At 54.6% G+C, this 19,368-nt stretch overlaps 1 protein-coding gene across 1 annotated transcript in view; it reads left to right on the forward strand.

The window, feature by feature from the left end:
• Window positions 1-18,115: 18,115 nt before the first annotated feature.
• SFMBT1 (Scm like with four mbt domains 1) overlaps window positions 18,116-19,368 on the forward strand; it is an 86,056-nt gene continuing 84,803 nt past the window's right edge. The window contains exon 1 of the mRNA XM_058678533.1: window positions 18,116-18,343. The gene's annotated coding sequence lies outside the window, so the exon portion shown is untranslated. The remainder of the gene's footprint in view (window positions 18,344-19,368) is intronic.

A 19,368-nucleotide genomic window follows, 5' to 3' on the forward strand; every position in this document is an offset into this window, starting at 1 on the left:
GTCCCCGCGCTCCTCGCCCCCTTCCCCCTGTCAGCGCTCTAGTTCCGAGTCTTGTTTGTTTTTATGTGAAAGGCAGAGAGACCTGTCTTCCAGCCTGGCTCACTTTCCATATGGTCACAGTGGCCAAGGCTAGGCTGCACTAAAGCCAGGAGCTATGAGCTTCTTCCCAGTCTTCCACGTGGACACAGGGAATCAGACACTTAAGCCATCTTCCACTGCTTCCCCAAGCACTTCTGCAGGGAGCTGGATTGGAAGTGGAGCAGCCAGGACATGAACCAGCCTCCATTATAGATGCCAGAGTCTCAGCAGGAGGCTTAACTGGCACTGCCACAACACTGGTCTGACCCTTTAGAGAAGGAGAAATGTCATCCAGTTAGGATTAGGGTTAATGGGATTAATGGGAATGGGGAACTGTTCAGATCACCACTCGCTAGAGTGAGGGAGAATTACTGGACGTGGCCACGTGTGCCCAGGGCCAGCACATGCCTTGTCTCGGATGGGCCCTTAGGATTGTTGAGTGAGCTGTGAGCATGCTGGCCCCACACTCCAGCTCTGCACACCTGAGAGAATGTGGAAGAACTCTCTCGTTCCATGTGAGCTGCTTTGTCCCTTTCTCACAGGGCACTCGGGGAGCTGAAGCCAGGCAGATGTCCCTTGTCATCCTCAGAATGAAGACCGAGTCAGCTGCACTCCCAGTCCGGCTGCGTCCGCTGAGTCGCGGACAGTACACGGGCAGCACAGCCTTGCTGCTGAGCACGGCAGCAGCACTCTGGGCCAGCGTTTTTCTTTTTTCCCTGAGACAGGGACCCCTGCTGGATCCTAGTGTCCTTTGAGACTATGCACAGACTAGTCTTTGGGGTGTCAACAGCTAACAGTGCTCTGGCCTGCTGGCCCCAGATCTTCGGTGTTCACATCCAGTGATGACAGCTCATGTCGTGTATTAAAACACTTGCAGCAGGCCTGGTGCAGTAGCCTAGTGGCTAAAGTCCTCGCCTTGCACGCCCAGGTTCCCATAGGGGTACCGGTTCATATCCCGGCTGCTCCACTTCCCTTCCAGCTCCCTGCTTGTGGCCTGGGAAAGAAGTAAAGGACGGCCCAAAGCCTTGGGACCCTGCCTCTGCATGGGAGACTAGGAAGAAATTTCTGGCTCCTGGCTTCAGATAAGCTCAGCTCAGCTCAGCTCTAGCCTTTGTGGCTACTTGGGGAGTGAACCAGTGGATGGAAAATCTTCCTGTCTGTCTCTCCTCCTCTCTGTATGTCTGAATTTCCAATAAAAAATAAATAAATCTTTTTTTTAAAAGATTTATTTGTTTTATCACAAAGTCAGATATACAGAGAGGAGGAGAGACAGACAGGAAGATCTTCTGTCCCATGATTCACTCCCCAAGTGAGCCGCAACGGGCCGATGCGCACCGATCCGAAGCCGGGAACCAGGAACCTCTTCCGGGTCTCCCACGCAGGTGCAGGAACCCAAAGCACTGGGCCGTCCTCGACTGCTTTCCCAGGCCACAAGCAGGGAGCTGGATAGGAAGCGGGGCAGCCAGGATTAGAACCGGCGCCCATATGGGATCCCGGTGCGTTCAAGGCGAGGACTTTAGCCACTAGACCACGCCGCCGGGCCCCCAAAAATAAATAAATCTTTTTTTTTTTTTAAAGATTTATTTTATTTTTATTACAAAGTCAGATATACTGAGAGGAGGAGAGATAGAGAGGAAGTGGAGCTGCAGGGATTAGAACCAGCAGCCATATGGGATCAAGGCGAGGACCTTAGCCACTAGGCCACGCTGCCAAGCCCAAAAATAAATAAATCTTAAAAAAAAAAAAAACCCACACACACAAGCACGTGCTGAGAGAGGCATTTGGCACAGTGGTTACGATACAACCCTGGGCACCCAGGATGTCTGAGTTCAAGTTCTGACTCTACTGCTAGTCTAGCTTCCTGCCACTACACACACTGGGAAATGGTAGGTCATGCTTTAAGAACCTCGACCCCTTGGCTGAGTTCTGGGTTTCTGGCGTGAGCCTGGCCCAGGCCTGGCTGTGGGAGCATTTGAAGAGGAAACCAGTGGATGGAAATCTCACCTTCCCGCCCCACTTCCCTCCCTCACTGACTTTCAGATAAAATGAAAATAAATAAATGTTTTAAAGACATGTAAATTTAAATCCATTTGCCAAGAACCAGTACTGAGGGACCAAGGATCAAGACCACCAGCTGGCCAAGGTTGCTGCAGTCACCATTAAGGTGTTTCTGTCTGTTTCAAGGGAGAAGGCTTTGCCTTAACTTGGGCAGGGGAGGGAAGTGGAGGGCAGAGGAAGCAGCTGAACACAGGATGCTCTGAGCACTCAGAGGTGTGCCTCAAAACATGGCCTCAGTTATGGTTTTGGAGGGCTGGGTCAGGCCTGCTGCCCATGCACAGGAAGACCAGCAGCCTGTGGCTTTCTACCCATGGATGCTTCCTCGAAGCTCAGCTGGACCTGGGTGAGGCCCCTCGTGGTCCCTTAGAGCCGCATCTTTTGCCTCAAGGTGCTCCCAATGCTGTGGGCCTGGCTGCCTCACTTCACTCAAGCATGTGAGTGGAGAGGAATCACTTTCGCCGTTAAGTACCACTTGGAATATGTGGAGGCCATTTCTCCATGGAGGCGACTCTGTAAGACACATCCTATGACCGGGAGAAACCTTTCCTGATGGGCAGAACGGCACTGCTGCCTTTTTGTTCTCCCACCACGCATGGGTGTTGATCACTTGAGTTGCGGCCGGAGTCCCTTGCGGTGCTTCTGATGCTCACGCAACAGCGACCCCTGGTGGCCATGCAGGTGCCGTCGGCTCTGCCCTGCTCCTTGCCATTTCACAACCAACCCCAAGCAGGTTCCCTCCTTTCCCTATTTACAAGACAGGTGCTTTAACCAACTAAGCTATAGGGCCTCCTTTCCCTCTTTAAAAAAATTTTTTTTATTCTGTTTGAAAGGAAGAGAGATTTTCCACCCCCACTCATTCTCTCCTCAATATCCAGGTCAAAGGCAGGCGCCAGAACTGGATTCGGATCTCCATGTACTGTTGTTTCCATATGGCCCCATCTGCCCTCTTGTCCAGTTAAGCTTTGTAAAGAAACTTGGTTTTATCATGTAAAATCCCTCTTTTGGCAGGGAGGGTCCAGACTCCCCTGGCAGGCACACGGGTCCCTGCTTGTCTCCCTCCCTGGGGGCCTTGCTCAGCCACGCCAGACCTCTTTCCTGTGAAGCATGACTCTGCCAGTAGTGCCATTTTTCCCACTAAAGTTGCACTCCCAAAGGCTGTCACACCTGCGCCACATTCGTTCTTCTGAGAGAATATTTCTTTTATTATTTTTTCATTGGAAAGTCAGATATACAGAGAGGAGGAGAGACAGAGGAAGATCTTCCATCTGTTGATTCACTCCCCAAGTGGTTGCAATGGCTGGAGCTGAACCAATCCAAAGCCAGGAACCTGGAGCCTCTTCTGGGTCTCATGTGGGTGAAGGGTCCCAAGGCCTTGGGCCGTTCTCGACTGCTTCCCAGGCCATAAGCAGGATGCTGGATGGGAAGCGGGGCCACTGAGATTAGAATTGGCAACCTATGGGATCCTGGCGTGTGCAAGGTGAGGACTTTAGCCAGTAGGCTATCAATGGTGGGCCCGATAATCTGTTTTTGTGTGTGTGTGGCGGGGGAAGTCAGATTTATAGAGAAAACGAGAAACAATGAGAAAGATCCTGCATCTGCTGTTTCACTCCCAAAGTAACTGCAACAACTAGCCAGGAACCAGGAGTTCCTTCTGGGTCTCCTGCGTGGGTGCAGGGTCCCAAGGCCTTGGGCAATTCTTGACTTCTTTCCCAGGCCACAAGCAGGGAGCTGGAAGGGAAGTGGAGCTGGGATATGACCCGGTACCCATATGGGATCCCGGTGCTTGCAAGGTGAGGACTTTAGCCATTAGGCTATCGTGTTGAATCCTCTAAGCAGCATCTTAACCATACACCCACCCCTCTGTCGTGTCTGTCTGGTTTTTTTTTTTTCCTAGGATTTACTTATTTCTGTTGGAAAGGTAGCTTCAAGAGAGAAGTTGAGGACCCAGCTCGATAGCGTAACAGCTGAAGTTCTCCCCTTGAATATGCCGGGATGTCATATGGGCGCCGGTTCTAATCCCGGCATCCACGCTTCCCATCTAGTTCCTTGCCTGTGGCCTGGGAATGCAGTTGAGGATGGCCCAAAGCTTTGGGACCATGTACCTGCGTGGAAGACCTTGAAGAGGCTCCTGGCTTCGGATTGGCTCAACTTCAGTCATTGTGGCCACTTGGGGAGTGAATCATTGGACAAAACATCTTCCTCTCTGTATATCTGACTTTGTAATAAAAATAAATAAATATTTTAGGGAGAGAGAGAAGGAGGGAAAGATCTTACATTCATTGGTTCACTCTCCAGATGACCACGATGGCTGAAGCTGATCTGATCTGGAGGCAGGAGCCAAGAGCTTCTTCCAGGTCTCCCATGTGGGCTCACAACTCAGGGCCATCCAAGGTGAGCATGATCCCTGGCCTGTGGACCTGGAGTGGGGGCCAGAGAAGAAACCGAGCAGGGGACTTCCCACACTGCTGTGTGGAGAGGCCAGGTCGGAGACAGAAGGGTGGGCCAAGCGAGGGTGGCTCCAGCAGGAGCTGGGGTTTGAGGGCCTTTGGGTGCTGCAGACTCAAAATGCTGCTTGCACCAGGTTCTCAGTAGGTGCCAAGGGAGAATTCTGGAAGCACAACCTGGAGTCTGTTACAAAAGACCAAGTTAGGAAAAACACTTGACGAGACCTGAATCTATCAGGGGTTCCTTAGAAGCTTCTCGAGGGCAGTGAAACAACAAATTGGAGTGACTGAATGGGGACACTGCTCTGTGGGGCAGCTCTTGGGAGCCAGCATCGCCGCACAGTGAGTCATGCTGCTGCCTGGATGTCCTCAGCTCATTTCTGAATGCTGGTTGGATCAGGACTGCTCTGTTTCTAACCCAGCTTGCCGCTAACCTGCCTGGGAGGTAGCCAGGATAGCTCAAGCATTTGGGTTCTTACCATCATCCTTGTTGGAGTTCTGGCTCCTGACTTTGGCCTGACCCAGCCCTGGCCATTCTTGCCATTTGGGGAGTGAACCAGCAAATGGAAGACCTCTCCTTTGGCCTCTCCCTTCCTCTCTGTCACTCTGCCTTTCAAATAAATGAGTACATAAATCTCTTAAAACTTTTGTTCACTGTGTGTCTTCTGTGAGTGTTCAGGAAATAACCGAAATCTAAGTTTTTATTTTACTTGAAAGGCAGAAAGAGACAGGCATGTCGCCAATTGACCCAATCTATCCCAGAAATGAATCAGAGGTGGACTCTTGGAAGCAGTGGACTGTTCTGCCCTATTGCACATGGAAGAGGGGGAAAGCCCTGATGGGCTGTGTTCAGGAGGTTGTAAGCAACGACTTCCCAGTCAAGTAGGAGAGCACTAGCACATGATGTGAATCATTCAGCCAACCAGGCTTACATCAGCTCACAAGACAGAACAGCCTAAGAGCTGTAGTGGCATGAAACCCAGTTAAGCATCATATATGCTAAACAATCCAACCAGTAAGAGCTACATACTGTTTAGTAGCAAACAACTAAGCCAGGCAAACAGGTCCTTCCAATTCCATGTACAGAAACGAATTTGGGGCGATCACATTACTGCTTGAACTATAGAAGAAAAGCAGGATCTCATGTTGGAATGGGATAGTTTCTTGTGATAAGCACTCTCACATTGCTGGAGTGCTCCAAGAACCCAGGATTAGGGGCACGTCCCAGAAGTGTTTCAGAGGATCTAGCGTTACTATCGCCATTTTTATTGTCAGGGCTGTCTCAGACAAAGTTCCCATCCACTTGCCTACCTCCTAAATACTTGCAACAGCCAGATCCAGGCCAGGCTGAAGCCAGGAACCAGGAATGCAGTCCAGGTCTCCCATGTGGTTGACAGGGACTCACCTGAGGGCCACCTGAGGGCCACCTGCCGTGTCCCGGGAAGCTGGAATCAAGACTTCCTGCCTGCCTTGCCAAATGCCTGCCCTGAAGTATTGACTCTGAAAAGGAGGTTTCTGTGCCAGTCAGACACAGATGAGAAATGACTTGTTTTACTAACATTGTTTATTGTAACCGAATGCATTGGCCCCTTATGTTGTAAATATCTCATTTGTTAATTAACTTCCAAGGGTGGCAAAAAAAGGTGTTCAGAATTTAAGGAGGAAGGTTCATTGAGGTGCGGGATCAGTCAGTCCCCTGTTACTTCAGCATCATCAGTTTCATCATCTGGGGCTATTCAGCTTTCACCAGAACTGTGTGTGTGTGTGTGTGTGTGTGTGTGTGTGTGTGTGTGTGTGTGTGTGTGTGTGTGTGTGTGTGTGTGTACACGCACACTGGAGTAAAACTGAAAAGACAGGCTCTGACTGTGGTCCAACCAATCTCCTTGACAGGCCTAATGAGGGAAAGCCTTCTAAACACTTCTTATCCTGCAGAGGAACCGGCTGCAGTGCCCCCATCCTCAGATGCCATTGGCTCTTTGTTAACATATCTTTGCTCTTCTGGGGAGGTGTGGCTCAAATGGAAGATGCTAGAGCTCCGAGAGGTAGAGAACGAAGTTTTTCCTTTCATGTAAGTAGTTTCTTGGCGACAGAGCAAGTGTGCCCACAACCGTGGGCCCTGGAACCCTCACTTTTGGTGACCTCACACCATCCAGCTTGTCAGAACCATTACGGGGTACTGTTGAAATACGAGGAGGATGTGAGCAGGCAAGGGCTAACTGACATGGCAGATGCCCTGCGGCCACTCAAACATCCCTTCTAGACAGCGTTATATGTTGGGCCCGGTAAATGTTGTTTCACCTCACTTGTTGGAGACTCTGGACACGTTGGAGGGCCCTGGCTGTTGTACCCATGATGTCCAGTGAGCCAAGGGCCCTGAGTACCCAGCAGAAGATGTTGGGAGGAGGAAGGGGTGCCTTGGAGGCTGCCGTATCGTGAGGTTGGCTGGGCCCCGGCACCATGCAGCTCCTAGCCGTCTCTGCTCCTGGCTGTACCTGGAGTGCGGGGTTGGAAGGGAGGTGGATGTGTGGCTCTTCATCTCCCTGGGGCCCATTTGGCCAGCAGGTGTTCAGGCTGGTGTGCAGCAGGTGTGGCTCAGGGCTAATGAACTCATCCTTCTCATCACTGCCTGCCTCTGATCTCCGCAGCCCTCCTCTTGATTTCCCAATGCAAAGCTCCTGCAGGAGTAAGAGAGCCACAGGGTCCTTTTCATAGTTACTGTATGTCTAGGTCAGGGTCATCGGCAAGCCAGGTGATGGAGTCAGGTAAGCCCCAGACCCTGCAGACCCAATCAGTTGTCGTTGGGTGGGAGCAGGGTAGAGTGACTTGGTTCACCCAGCGTTGCAGCTTCAGTCTTAGGGCTGTGTGGTGCTGAGGGAGGGGATGGGGGTGAGGGGTCGGGGCGGGAACCCATGCTGGAAGAACTGGCTTGGGAAGGAATCTTCAATACCACCATTCATTGCTTTTTCTCCCTCCTTCTAATACAAGTGACCAAAGCTCCATCAACCCTACTGTCACAGTGTCACCCTGGCCTGCCAGCGGCCATGAGAATGGGGACAGCTGCAGGGCTGCTTCTAGTGGTCCCTGCCTACCTGGGCAGGGGTGCTCAATGGGGAAGTTACACACCAGGAACCTCCCCCACCCCTAACTGCCCCTCTCCCCGTTCTGACCCTGACCACACGATGCTCATGGGCCCTGGGACAAGGTCCTGGCTGCTCAGCAGGTCTCTGTGCCCCTGACCAGACAAGCTTGGCACATCCATCTGTGGTGCCACAGGAGGATCACTGCAGGGGCTGTGTGGGCCCAGTGCACAGATGAATGAGTGAGAAGTAAATGGACAGATGGTGGCTGGATGGACTGACAGGTGGATGGATGGGTAGACAGATAAATGGGTGACTTGGACAGGAAGTACTGGGAGCAAAAATAATGAAAAAGGGCCAGGTTGTAGGGTCCTTAAATCCCAGGCTGCTGGGAGGGGGTTTGTTGTGCTCTCTAGCTTCTGCCCTGGGCCTTTCAACCTCTAGAGGGAACCCCTGGGATGCCCAGCAGATGGCGCCCATTCATCTGATCCCCTCTCGGGGATACGGGGAGACAGGGTCCTTGGGGGAGCCCATCTCTTAGAGCCTGGCTCACCTGGCCCCTGCCTCCCTGGGCTGCCCCACACCTGACAGCTTCTGCACATTGCCAGGGAAGCTCTCCCTCTCTCCAATTAGCGCTAATTGGAAATAGGAAGTGTGTCTGGGGAGGGGGCCAAAGGTCTGGGGCTCTGAGCACTGTGGGAGCTGCTGAGTCCCCCATGGAGTGGGGCTGGGCCGCACCAGGCTCCCAATGAGTCTAAGGGGCAGTGGGGTGCCAGGAAATCCATGTGTCCCCCCCCCCCCCGCCTCCTTCCACGTGGGGCAGAATGCCCTCCTTGTCAAACTCAGCCGAGTCCTGGACCAACTACAGAGGCAGGCCTCTCCACGCAGCGTTTCCCTGTAGTGTCCATGTCAACCACTGTCCATGGGTGCCCTCATGTCGGGCATTTGTCAGGCCTCATCTTGGCGGACTGAGACCCTACAAACCAGCCTCGGGCCACTCACACTTCATGTCTGGAAGCGGGACTCCCCAAGGTCCAGGATGCCTGAGGAGAGACCTGGCTCCAAGTGGCCACAAGAGGGCAGAACTCTCCCGTGTGTTTCTTCTGAAGGCCTGGTGTGCTGATGAGTGGGACGGGGTAGGGGAACCATGGAATTGCTGACCGGCAGCGGTGTGGTCACTGCCTGGCTGCTAACCAGGTTTAGTGGAAGCTACGAGGCCGTCTGTAAGACTTCTTGTACCCTAGGATCTCTAAAGACCCCTGTGAATCTTGCCTTCGTGGAACCCCGGCCCAAGCCAGCTGTCTGCATTGGTGTAAGTGACCCAGGATCTTTCTAAAACAAAAAAGCCACTAGAAAAGAAACAGGACAGTGGAGTAGTGACCTGAACGGCCCCAGTAAGCCAGGCCTTCCCCAGAGGCTGAGGCACCACTAGTACCCCAGAGGATCCTTGTTCTCGCAGATGAGTAAACTGGAGCCCAGAGAGGTTGTCTTCGTCCACGTGCCCCCTGGCCAGGGCAGACCAGGGCTCCAACCTGGGCAGCATCGTGGCCCACACACCAGGGGGGCTTGTACCCCAAAAGCTGATCTCTGCTGTCCCACTTCTGCCTAGGGCGCATGGAAGGGAAAGGGTGTGTCCCTGGAGCCCAGGTCAAAGCTGAGCTGCGGCTCCTAGGGGAGACGTGCAGAGACTGGTCCAGGTGGACACAGCTGCCGAGGGCTGCGGGGCGGCCAGTCGTACCACGGCTGCATTGTTCCCTGCAGCCTGGATTAGTGCTGGTGTACTAAGACCTGTGAGTCCAGCGGTGCCCACACAGCTGGGCCCCACCACAACACTCATTCTGAGTCCTGCCCTCACCTGACAGCACATTCCCAGGAGAGCAGGGTCCTCGACGCAGTCTCAGGGCCTGTGGGGACCCACGCATTCATTTTACAGGTGGGGAGTTAAAGACACAGGCCTGCCCGTCTCTTTACCAGTCACTTCATCACTGGTACCCTTGTTTTCTCTTCTCTTTCTTCCTTGTTTTAAGCTTTCACAAACTTGGTTTTAAAAAAAGATGTTTTTAGGCCCAGTAATACGGCTCAGTGGCAAGCGCCAGGATCCCATATGGGCACTGGTTCACATCCCAGCTGCTCCACTTCCCATCCAGCTCCTTGCTTGTGGCCTGGGAAAGCAGTCGAGGACGGCCCAAAGCTTTGGGACCCTGCACCCGTGTGGGAGACCTGGAAGAAGTTCCTGGCTCCCGGATTCGGATCAGCTCAGCTCTGGCTGCTGCAACTACTTGGGGAGTGAACCAGCAGACAAGTGAGCTTTGTCTCTCCTTCTCTCTGTAAATCTGCCTTTCCAATAAAAATAAAATAAATTTTTAAAAATATGTACAGGGCCCGGCGGCGTGGCCGAGCGGCTAAAGCCCTCGCCTTGACCGCCCCGGGATCCCATGTGGCCACCGGTTCTAATCCCGGCAGCTCTACTTCCCATCCAGCTCCCTGCCTATGGCCTGGGAAAGCAGTCGAGGACGGCCCAAGGTCTTGGGACCCTGCGCCCGCGTGGGAGACCCGGAGGAGGTTCCTTCCCGGCTTCAGATCGGCGCGTGCCGGCCTGTTGCGGCTCACTTGGGGAGTGAATCATTGGACGGAGGATCTTCCTCTCTGTCTCTCCTCCTCTCCGTATATCTGACTTTGTAATAAAATAAATAAATCTTAAGAGAAAAAAAATATGTACATAAATATATAAACATTTTTGAAAACTGTTCCAAACTTAGCTGTTCGGTTTTAAGTTACACGAGAAATGCATGCATGCATTCTTATTACATCAAAATGTAATACAGGAAGAACCCCTGTTTAGCCTGGTGGTGAGACGACCACACTCCACAGGTGAGTGCCTGGCTCAGCCCATGTTCTGGGCCCTGACTCTAGCTTCCAGGGGTGATGCAGATGCCTGAATTTTTCTGCCACATGGAAGACCTGGGTGGAGTCCCAGCTGCCGCCCGGCCCTGGCCCAGGATGGAATCCAGTTCCTGCCTGGCCCTGGTCCAGGCCAGCCCCAGACTTTATGGGCATTTGAGAAGTAAGCCAGCAGGTGGGAGTGTGCATGCTCTCTCCTTTCTCTTTGCATCATAAATAAACTTTTTAAAACTTAAAAAATTATCCAAATCGCTGCTTGGTCAACTCCCTTTGGGGATTAACAGATTGCTATTTCTCCATAAAACAATAATAGCTGCTACGCTATCGCACCGGCCCAAGATTAATTTACTTTAAATGCATAATTAGAGAGATTCCATCCAGTGGTTCACTCCCCATATGGCTGTACGGGGCTACCTGGGCCAGGCTTGAAGCCAGGAGCCTGTGACTCTGTTGGCTTTCCCACATGGATGGCAGGGCGCACTAGCAGGTAACTGGATCAGAAGTGGAGTACCTGGGACTCAAACTGGTGTTCAAATGGGATGCCAGTATCATAGGTGGTAGCTTAATGCACTATGCCACAATACCAGCCCCATGTTTTGTAACTCTAAGAAATTTTTATATATTTTTATTTCCAAGGCAGAGAGAGAGAAAAGAGAGACAGAAATAGAGAAAGTGAGAGATTTGTTGTTTCCCCAAATGCAGGTAGCAGGAAGGGAAGTTAATTGATCTCTTGGGATTTAATTACTGCATACAGCCCTTGGGTGTATTCCTGCAGAACAGTGTAATTTTTATTCCTACTTGTTGAATGCTTTATTTAGTGGGGGCACTAAACCTGTGATCATAAAGTAATTTAAAAATCAGTTTTCACAAAGTTAGTCTTGATCATACCATCCTGAATGACCCGATCTTGTCTGTTATAACAAAATTTAAAGAATAAAGAAGAGGAGGAAGGAGGGGAGGAGTACCATTTTTCTTAAATATTTATTTTTATTGGAAAAGCGGATATGCAGAGGGAAGGAGAGACAGAGAGGAAGATCTTCCCTCCAATGGTTCACTCCCCAAGCAGCCACAATGGCTGGAGCTGAGCCAATCTGAACCCAGGAGCCAGGAGCTCTTTCGGGTCTCCCACGCGGGTGCAGGGTCCCAAGGCTTTGGGCTGTCCTCGACTGCTTTCCCAGGCCACAAGCATGGAGCTGGGTGGGAAGCGGGGCCGCCATATGGGATCCTGGCACATGCAAGGCAAGGACTTTAACTACTACGCTATCGCGCTGGGCTCCATTTTTTAAATATTTGTTTATTTTTATTGAAAAATCAGATATACAGAAAGGAGAGACAGAGAGGAAGATCTTCTGTACACTGATTCACTCCCCAAGTGGCCGCAGTGGCTGGAGCTGAGCCAATCTGAAGCCAGGAGCCCGGAACTTCTTCCAGGTCTCTCACATAGATGCAGGGGCCATCCTCACCTGTTTTCCCAGGCCACAAGCAGGGAGCTGGGTGGGAACTGGGGCTGCCGGGACACAAACCGGCACCCATATGGGATTCCAGACATGCAAGGTGAGGATTTTAGCTGCTAGGCTACCATGTGGGGCCCAGCATTGTATTCTTAAGATTATATCTATGAACTACATGAAATCTGTTCTCTTTGTATAAATAAGACAGTTTAATAAAAACAATCAGGGAATAGCCGGGCTGCATCTCTGGTCCCCCAGGTGTGTCGCGAGGAGTCAGGTCTTTGAGCCATCACCTGCTGCCTCCTAATGTCTCTGCTCGCAGGAGGCTGGAGTCGGGAACCAGGGCTGGGACATGAGCCCTTGCACTGTGATGTAGAATGAGGGCATCCCAGGGGGCAGCTCGGGTGCCGCACTAAATGCCATGAGACTCATCCCTTCCTTATCACTGCATCATCAGATCCTTGGACGAGAGACGCACGGTATCTGCTCAGGTGCTGTCCACCGTCATTTGGATTGTGGCTGCGGTGAGCACGCCTCCGGGAGGATTCCTGTACGAATCTGTGTGGTCGTGTATCTGCACCCGGGAAGTACCGGGGATGGAGTGGCTGCATCCCCAGTGGGGGCTGTTGGCTTTGGAAGACACTGCCAGCGGCAATGTATCACAGCTGTAGCTGCTCCTCATCCGTGGGGTGCCGCTCTGACCCCCATGGCCTCCAACAGCCTCCCATTCCCATTCCTGGAGGTGAGTCTTCCTGCTGGCAGAGGCCCCCTTCTTCCAGCTGCACAGGATGGGGCCAGCCGGAGCAGGCAGGTGCGAGTTATGTTGCTCAGGGAGGTGGGAACCCATGTCTGGAAAGCATAAACTCCGTGTCAGGCCTGTGTGTATTTGCTCTGATCTAATCCCCTGGGTAAGTGCTCCTGCCGGGTGCAACAGACAGACATTTACTACCTGTGGTGCTGGCACCCTGTGTCAGAGCAGCCCTTTCAGCCCCCAGCTGCTCCATTTCAGTTCCAGCTTCAGGCAGCTGCATCCTGGGGAGAACACAGATGATGACTTGGACCCCTGCCCCCTGCGTGGGAGACAGGATGGAGTTCCTGCTCCTGGCTTCAGCCTGGCCCAGCCCTGGCTGTTATGACCACTTGGGGAGTGAACCAGCGGATGGAAGATCTCGCTACCCCCCTCCCTCTTGCTCTGCCTTTTGAATGCGTTACTCGGCCTTAGGAAAAACCATTTACTGCTTCTCAAGAGCTTTGTGTGCGCCTGCCAAGGCCGCCTATGTTGAGCAGCCTCATCAAACCAACGCAGGAAGGGCTTCCCCTAGACGGGAGAGCGGCTAGGAGTCTCAGCAACCCAGTCAATGCGAGTAAAAGCAGGCATCAGTGTAGGGAAGGATGGACGAGCCCTTGAGCCTGGCTCCTGGCTTGGAAAGGTGCCCAAGGATCCTTCTCTGGAATACTGCCTGTTCACAGCTCAAGCCCAGGGAGTGCAGGCAGCATGGATGTGCAAGGCAAAGGGCCGCTTCACATCCTGGGCAGGATGGTGTGAGATTTCATCCCAACCCAAAAGGATGCACAGTGGGAGACTTGAAGGGAGTGTGTTTCTTTGGACATTTCCAATAACTTTTTACAAAATCGTTTTATTTTTTTAATTGGAGAGTCAGATATACAAAGAGAAGGAAAGACACAGAGAAAGATCTGTCTGCTGGTTCACTCCCCAAGTGGTCACAACAGTCAGAGCTGAGCCCATCTGAAGACAGGAGCTTCTTCCAGGTCTCCCACATGGGAGCAGGGTCTCAAGGCTTTAGGCTTTCCTCTGCTGCTTTCCCAGGACACAAGCAGGGAGCTGGAAGACAAGTGGAGTAGCTAGGATACAAACCGGCATGCTATGTGATCCTGACGCATGCAAAGCAAGGACTTTAGCCACTAGGCTATGGCGCTGGGCCCTTTTTGCTTGCAAAGAGAACTGTAATTAATGAAATCCCAATTTTTCTCATTACTTATCTTAAAGATTTATTTTATTTATATTGGAAAGTCAGATATACAGAGAGAAGGAGAGACAGAGAGGAAGATCTTCCATCCACTGATTCACTCCCCAAGTGGCCGCAATGGCTGGAGCTGAGCTGATCTGAAGCCAGAATTCAGAAGCTCTTCCGGGTCTCCCACGCGGGTGTAGGATTCCAAAGCTTTGGGCCGTCCTTGACTGCTTTCCCAGGCCACAAGCAGGGAGCTGGATGGGAAGCAGGGCCACTGGGATTAAATCTGGTGCCCATATGGGATCCTAGTGTGTGCAAGGCAAGGACTTTAGCCACTAGGATATGATACCAAACCCAGTTTCCAAGAATTTTGAGCAGAAGCGGAGTGCAAAAAAGTGACATTTTGGATAGTGAAATCACAGCTAACAGGGGACTACTGCATTCTGTAATAAATCTAAGAGGCCAAATGAGAAGAACAGAGAAGGTATTCCTGTGTTGTGTTTGACTCCCCAGATGCCAGGAACTCCATCAGGGCAGCTGGAGTCAGGAGCTGGAACGGGGCACTGAGCTTCAGAGCTGTTGAGGATGCATGTGAGTCACCGCCCGGCTGACCACCTGGTCCCTGCGTGGAGCTTTAGGGTATGAAGCTCGGAAGCTGGAAGTTGGAGCAGCAGATGCCTGTGTGTGAGGAAATCACTGGAATGGGACTAGAGAACTTTCTGGATTAATGAAATCTTTTTTGTTTAATTTATTTACTCAAAAGGCAGATCTCTTTCTCTCTCGCTTCACTCTTCAATGGTTGTAAGAGCCAGGGGTGGACCAGGCCAAGATCTGGGTCTTCCACATGGTGGCAGGAGCCCAAGCGTGTGGCCGATGTTCGGCTGCCTTCCCAGGCCCAGCAGCAGGAAGCTGAGTTAGAAGCGGAGCACCTGGGACTTAAACCAGCCCTCTCTTGGAGACAGCAGCTTTACAGGCGGCAGCTTCACTCACTGTGTTGGCCCAGCATCCACCTTGTCAAAGCACACCCTTCTGGGGGCTCTGATAGAAGCACCTTCACACTGCTGTGCAGCCCTCACTGCTGCCTAATTGTAGAGCATTTCACCTCCCCACAGAGAAACCCCAATCCTGGCACTGCTTCCATTTTTCTCGTGCACGGTTGAGTGTTCTTGGTTACCTGTTTGGAAACCCTAGTTATTCCCCTGAGCTGGTTAAAGGGCCCCGAGTGGGACGTGGAGGGCAGTTTTTACAAGAGGAAGACACAGAAATGAAGCAGGGCAGGAGGTAGGGGCACACGGCAGTGCTTGGGGCCAGCCCAGCCCCAGCAGGAGGGTAACTTAGGATGAGTAACGCCCTTTTGTTAAGCTCTGGGAGGCAGGGGTTAATACTGCTGCCACCTGGTAGACCAGGATCCTACCAGGCTACCTGGGCAAGGCCTAGCTAGGGAAGGCCAGCAGTTTGCTAGTGCCCCAGGGGTGCTAAGTGTTGGGCTTGGCGAAAAGGGTCTGTTCTCCAGCCCTACCTAAACACGTAGCTCTTATTGAACACCTATAGGGCTTTTTGTTTTGTTTTGTTTTTGTTTTACTGGAAAGCCAGATCTACAGAGAAGACAGAGAGGAAGATCTTCCATCCGCTGGTTCACTCCCCAAGCTCCCACAATGGCAGTGTTCCCAATCAGAAGCCAGGAGCCAGGAGCTTTTTCTGGGTCTCCCACACAGATGCAGGTTCCCAAGGCTTTGGGCCATTGACTGCCTTACCAGGCTCCAAGCAGGAAGCTGGATGGGAAGTGGAGCAGCCAGGATACAAACCGGCACCCATATGAGATCCTGGTGCATGCAAGGTGAGAACTTCAGCTTCTAAGCTATAGTGCTGGGCCCACTTGTATGTTTTTTTTTTTTTTTTTTTGAGATTTATTTATTTCTATTGGAAAGTCAGATATACAGAGAGAAGGAGAGACAGAGAGGAAGATCTTCCATGGTTCACTCCCCAAGTGACTGCAACGGCTGGAGCTGAGCCAATCCGAAGCCAGAATTCAGAAGCTCTTCCAGGTCTCCCACATGGGTGCAGGGTCCTAAAGTTTTGGGCTGTCCTTGACTGCTTTCCCAGGCCACAAGCAGGGAGCTGGATGGGAAGTAGGGCCACTGGGGTTAGAACTGGCGACCATATGGGATCCTGGTGCGTGCAAGGTGAGGACTTGAACCACTATGCTATCATGCTGGGTCCCACCTTTATGTTCTTATAGGAAACACATGGAGACCCAGACTAGTTGTGTATTGAGTGATGTTCTGAAGCAAGACCCCTGTGACGAGGAACGGAGGGTGCCAGATGTGAGAAACTATTTCAAAGAACTGACATCTACCACCCAAAACCGAAAGCCAAGCATAAAAGTAGGTTTCATAAAGCAAAGACCAACAGATGGGTTACTTAATAAATGTTGACTGGATGAGCAATAGTAATTGGTGATGGTAGTGGGAAGCTAAAGCCATATTTTATCTTCCAAGGACAAAAAGCGCCATAAAGAACAAGGATAGAGAATTATCAGCACATCCAATACAAAATGGAACTGAACCAAATGAGCAGAGAAACTACCGACCAGACGGTGGAGGAAAGCTCACTGTGTCGGCATGAAGGAATGAAGGACCTCAACACAGATGGAACGCTGGGATGAACCAGAAAGGAAAACCGTCTGGTACCCAAGGAGCAGTGACCGACGTAAGAAATGGCTTGCTCCAGGTTAGGAGGGGCTCAATTCCTGGACGAAGGTCACTCACAGGGGGAACACGCATCATGGTAGATGCACGCGAAGGCATAGAACGTTTACTCACGGGAGAAACTTGAACTATGAATAGACGTTGAACTATGAGAGGGGGCAGGGAGACTGTAGGATGCATCAGGCAACAGGTGTTAAGCAGGAACAAAAATACGCTAAGGGGACAAAGTGCATACCTTCACACCAAAAGTGGTCAGCCAAGGACAGCGTGTTGTGGGTGTGTCGGGGAGGGTCTTCTGAGAGACACACAGCATCCCCTAATAGCATGAGGGGTACTATATTTTTGTTGCCTTCTCTCTCCGGTGGCCCTGTGTTAAATGATTCAGTCACTCTGGATTCAAACCCAGCCAGCGGTCTGACTGCGAGCGTTTTGTTGGCAAAAGAGGTCGGCGGGAGCACGACCGAGCCTGCCGCGGGACGACCCGGACCTGCCCCTCGCTGTGGGGCCGCTCCGTCGGAGCCGGGTCGATCGGTCGGTGGGTGTCCTCCTCCCAATCCGGCACGGGGACTCCGTTCCCGAGCGAGCTCTGTCGAGCAGACGGGGGTCGGGCACCTGCACCTGCTGGGCAAGGGGCGCACGCAAGGGCCGTGTGTGTGTGTGTGTGGGGGGGTGGCAGGAACTGCCCGTGGGCACGGTGGGCTGCGAGGCCGACCCGCGGCCCCTTCTGAGCTTCAGGTCGTTTTCCCGGGCTCAGAGACGCTCAGTCAAACTCGGATGTGCCCGGCACCTTCCGCTGACTTCGGCGCGTCGCGGGGTTCGTGCGAGACTTGGTGGACTGAGGGGACCCCCCCTCCACACCCCGGGCGCCCACCTGAGTTTGCGGGGGCAGCGCGATCCGCACACCCTGTAGGGTCGGGGTCGGGGCCGGGGCGACAGGCGCAGCCAGCCCTTAGGGGCGGGAGCACCTCGGTCCGCCGCTCGCCCCTAGGAGGTTCCGTGCGGCCGCCCGCCGCGCACGGCCGGGACGCTCGGACGGGATGCCGGCCGCTCCATCCACCGTGACTGGGCCGTGGCGGGGGGCTGGGGATCCGAGCCAGCGCTGGGGAATGGCGGGGCCGCGCCGGGCCGGCCAGCCCCGCCGAGGGCGCGCGGGGGGTCACCGCGCCGTCGGAGCCCTAGGTTGCCACCGCGTGCCCCCCGCCACGCCCTCGGCGGGTGGCGGACTGGGGCGAGCCGGGGGTCGGGGGTGACGGCGCTGGTCCGGATCGGTCCCGAGCCCGCAACCGCGGCCTGGCGGGGGCAGCGGGGAGGCCCGGCCGGGCTTCGGCACGCGCGCGGCGCGAGGGGCGCGGGCTGCCGGGAGCACCGCGGCGCGGGCGCATGCGCCCTGCGCCCGTGCCATATTGGAATGAGTCGGAGCGCGGAGCGCCGCCGCCGCCGCCGCCTCCGCCGGAGCGCGGGTGGAGGGGGGCGGGGAGAGCTGCCGGCCGCCCCGCTCCGCCGAGCCCAGCAGGAAGGAGGGCGCGAGCGGGTGAGCGCGGGCGGCGCGAGCGGAAAACGCGCCCGCGCGGGGCAGCGAGAAGAGGAAAGAAAAGAAAGAGGACGAGCGCGAGGCGAGGAGAAGGCGAGCGCGCGCGCGAAAACTCCCGGCAGGTAAAAAAGCGGGGCCGCCGGCTGGGCCTTCCCGCGCGGCGGCCTGGAGGGCGGCGGCGGCGGGTCCGGGGCACGGCGCGGCGGCCCCCTCGAAGCGGCCGCGCAACTTTGCCCACGGAAAGCCGCGGGGCGCGGGCGGCGACGGCGCCAACGGGTGGCGGCGCGTGGGGGCGAGGGCGGCGGGGGGAGAGGCGCCCGCGCGCGGCCTCGCGCGCCCCCGCGGCCCCCGCGCGCCGGCCGGCCCGGCTCCTGAGGCGCGCCCGGGCACCTCGCTGACCGTGGCGGCGGCTGTGGTGGCCACGGCGGCGACAGCGGCGGCCGTCAGCCCCGGGAGGCGTGGAAGGAAAGTGCCCGGGCGGCGGCAGCGACGGTGGCGGGCGCCAAGTTCCCCTCCCGCCGAGCCCCGCGGACCCGCCCCCCGGGCTCGCTCCGGGCGGGGCGCGAACCCGCAGCCGGGGCGGTGGAAACTTCGGGGGGCCGGGGCATCCCAGTAGCTGCCTTCTCCCTCGCCGCGGCAACCGCAACCGGTGGCTGGATGCCGCCGGGCTGAAGTGAGCGGGCCTTCCCCTCGCCGGGCAGCGCCAGCTGGGCCCGCGGCGTACCGGATCGGGCCGGCCTTGGCTTTCGCGGCCGTTTTCGGTTCCCGTCTGGAAGTCCGCTTCGGACGCGGAGAAGGGGCGGCTGCGGAGAGACGAGCCGGGCGCTCCCGTGGAGCGAGGCCTTGCTACTCTTGCTGGGTGCGGGAGCAGCAACGCCTCCGGGAGCCCAGGAAGGAAATCCCGCGGAAGATGGGGAGAGGTTAGGTTTTTTTTTTTTTAGCCCCACTCAAGATGTCAGCCCTTAACTTGGGACCCGGACCCCTAGCAGACGCAGGGGTGCCCGGGTGGAAAACGGCCTCGGGCTGGCTCGGGCCGGGCCTGAGGGGTGCTGTACCCTGCGCAGGTCGCGTCAGGGCTGTTCCCTCGCTGCCCCCCGTGGGGTCAGGAGGCCGTCCTGGCCCGCGCCCTCTCCAGATGTCCGCCCCA

Source organism: Ochotona princeps, chromosome 21 (assembly GCF_030435755.1).
Source record: "Ochotona princeps isolate mOchPri1 chromosome 21, mOchPri1.hap1, whole genome shotgun sequence".
Classification (NCBI taxonomy): Eukaryota; Metazoa; Chordata; class Mammalia; order Lagomorpha; family Ochotonidae; genus Ochotona; species Ochotona princeps.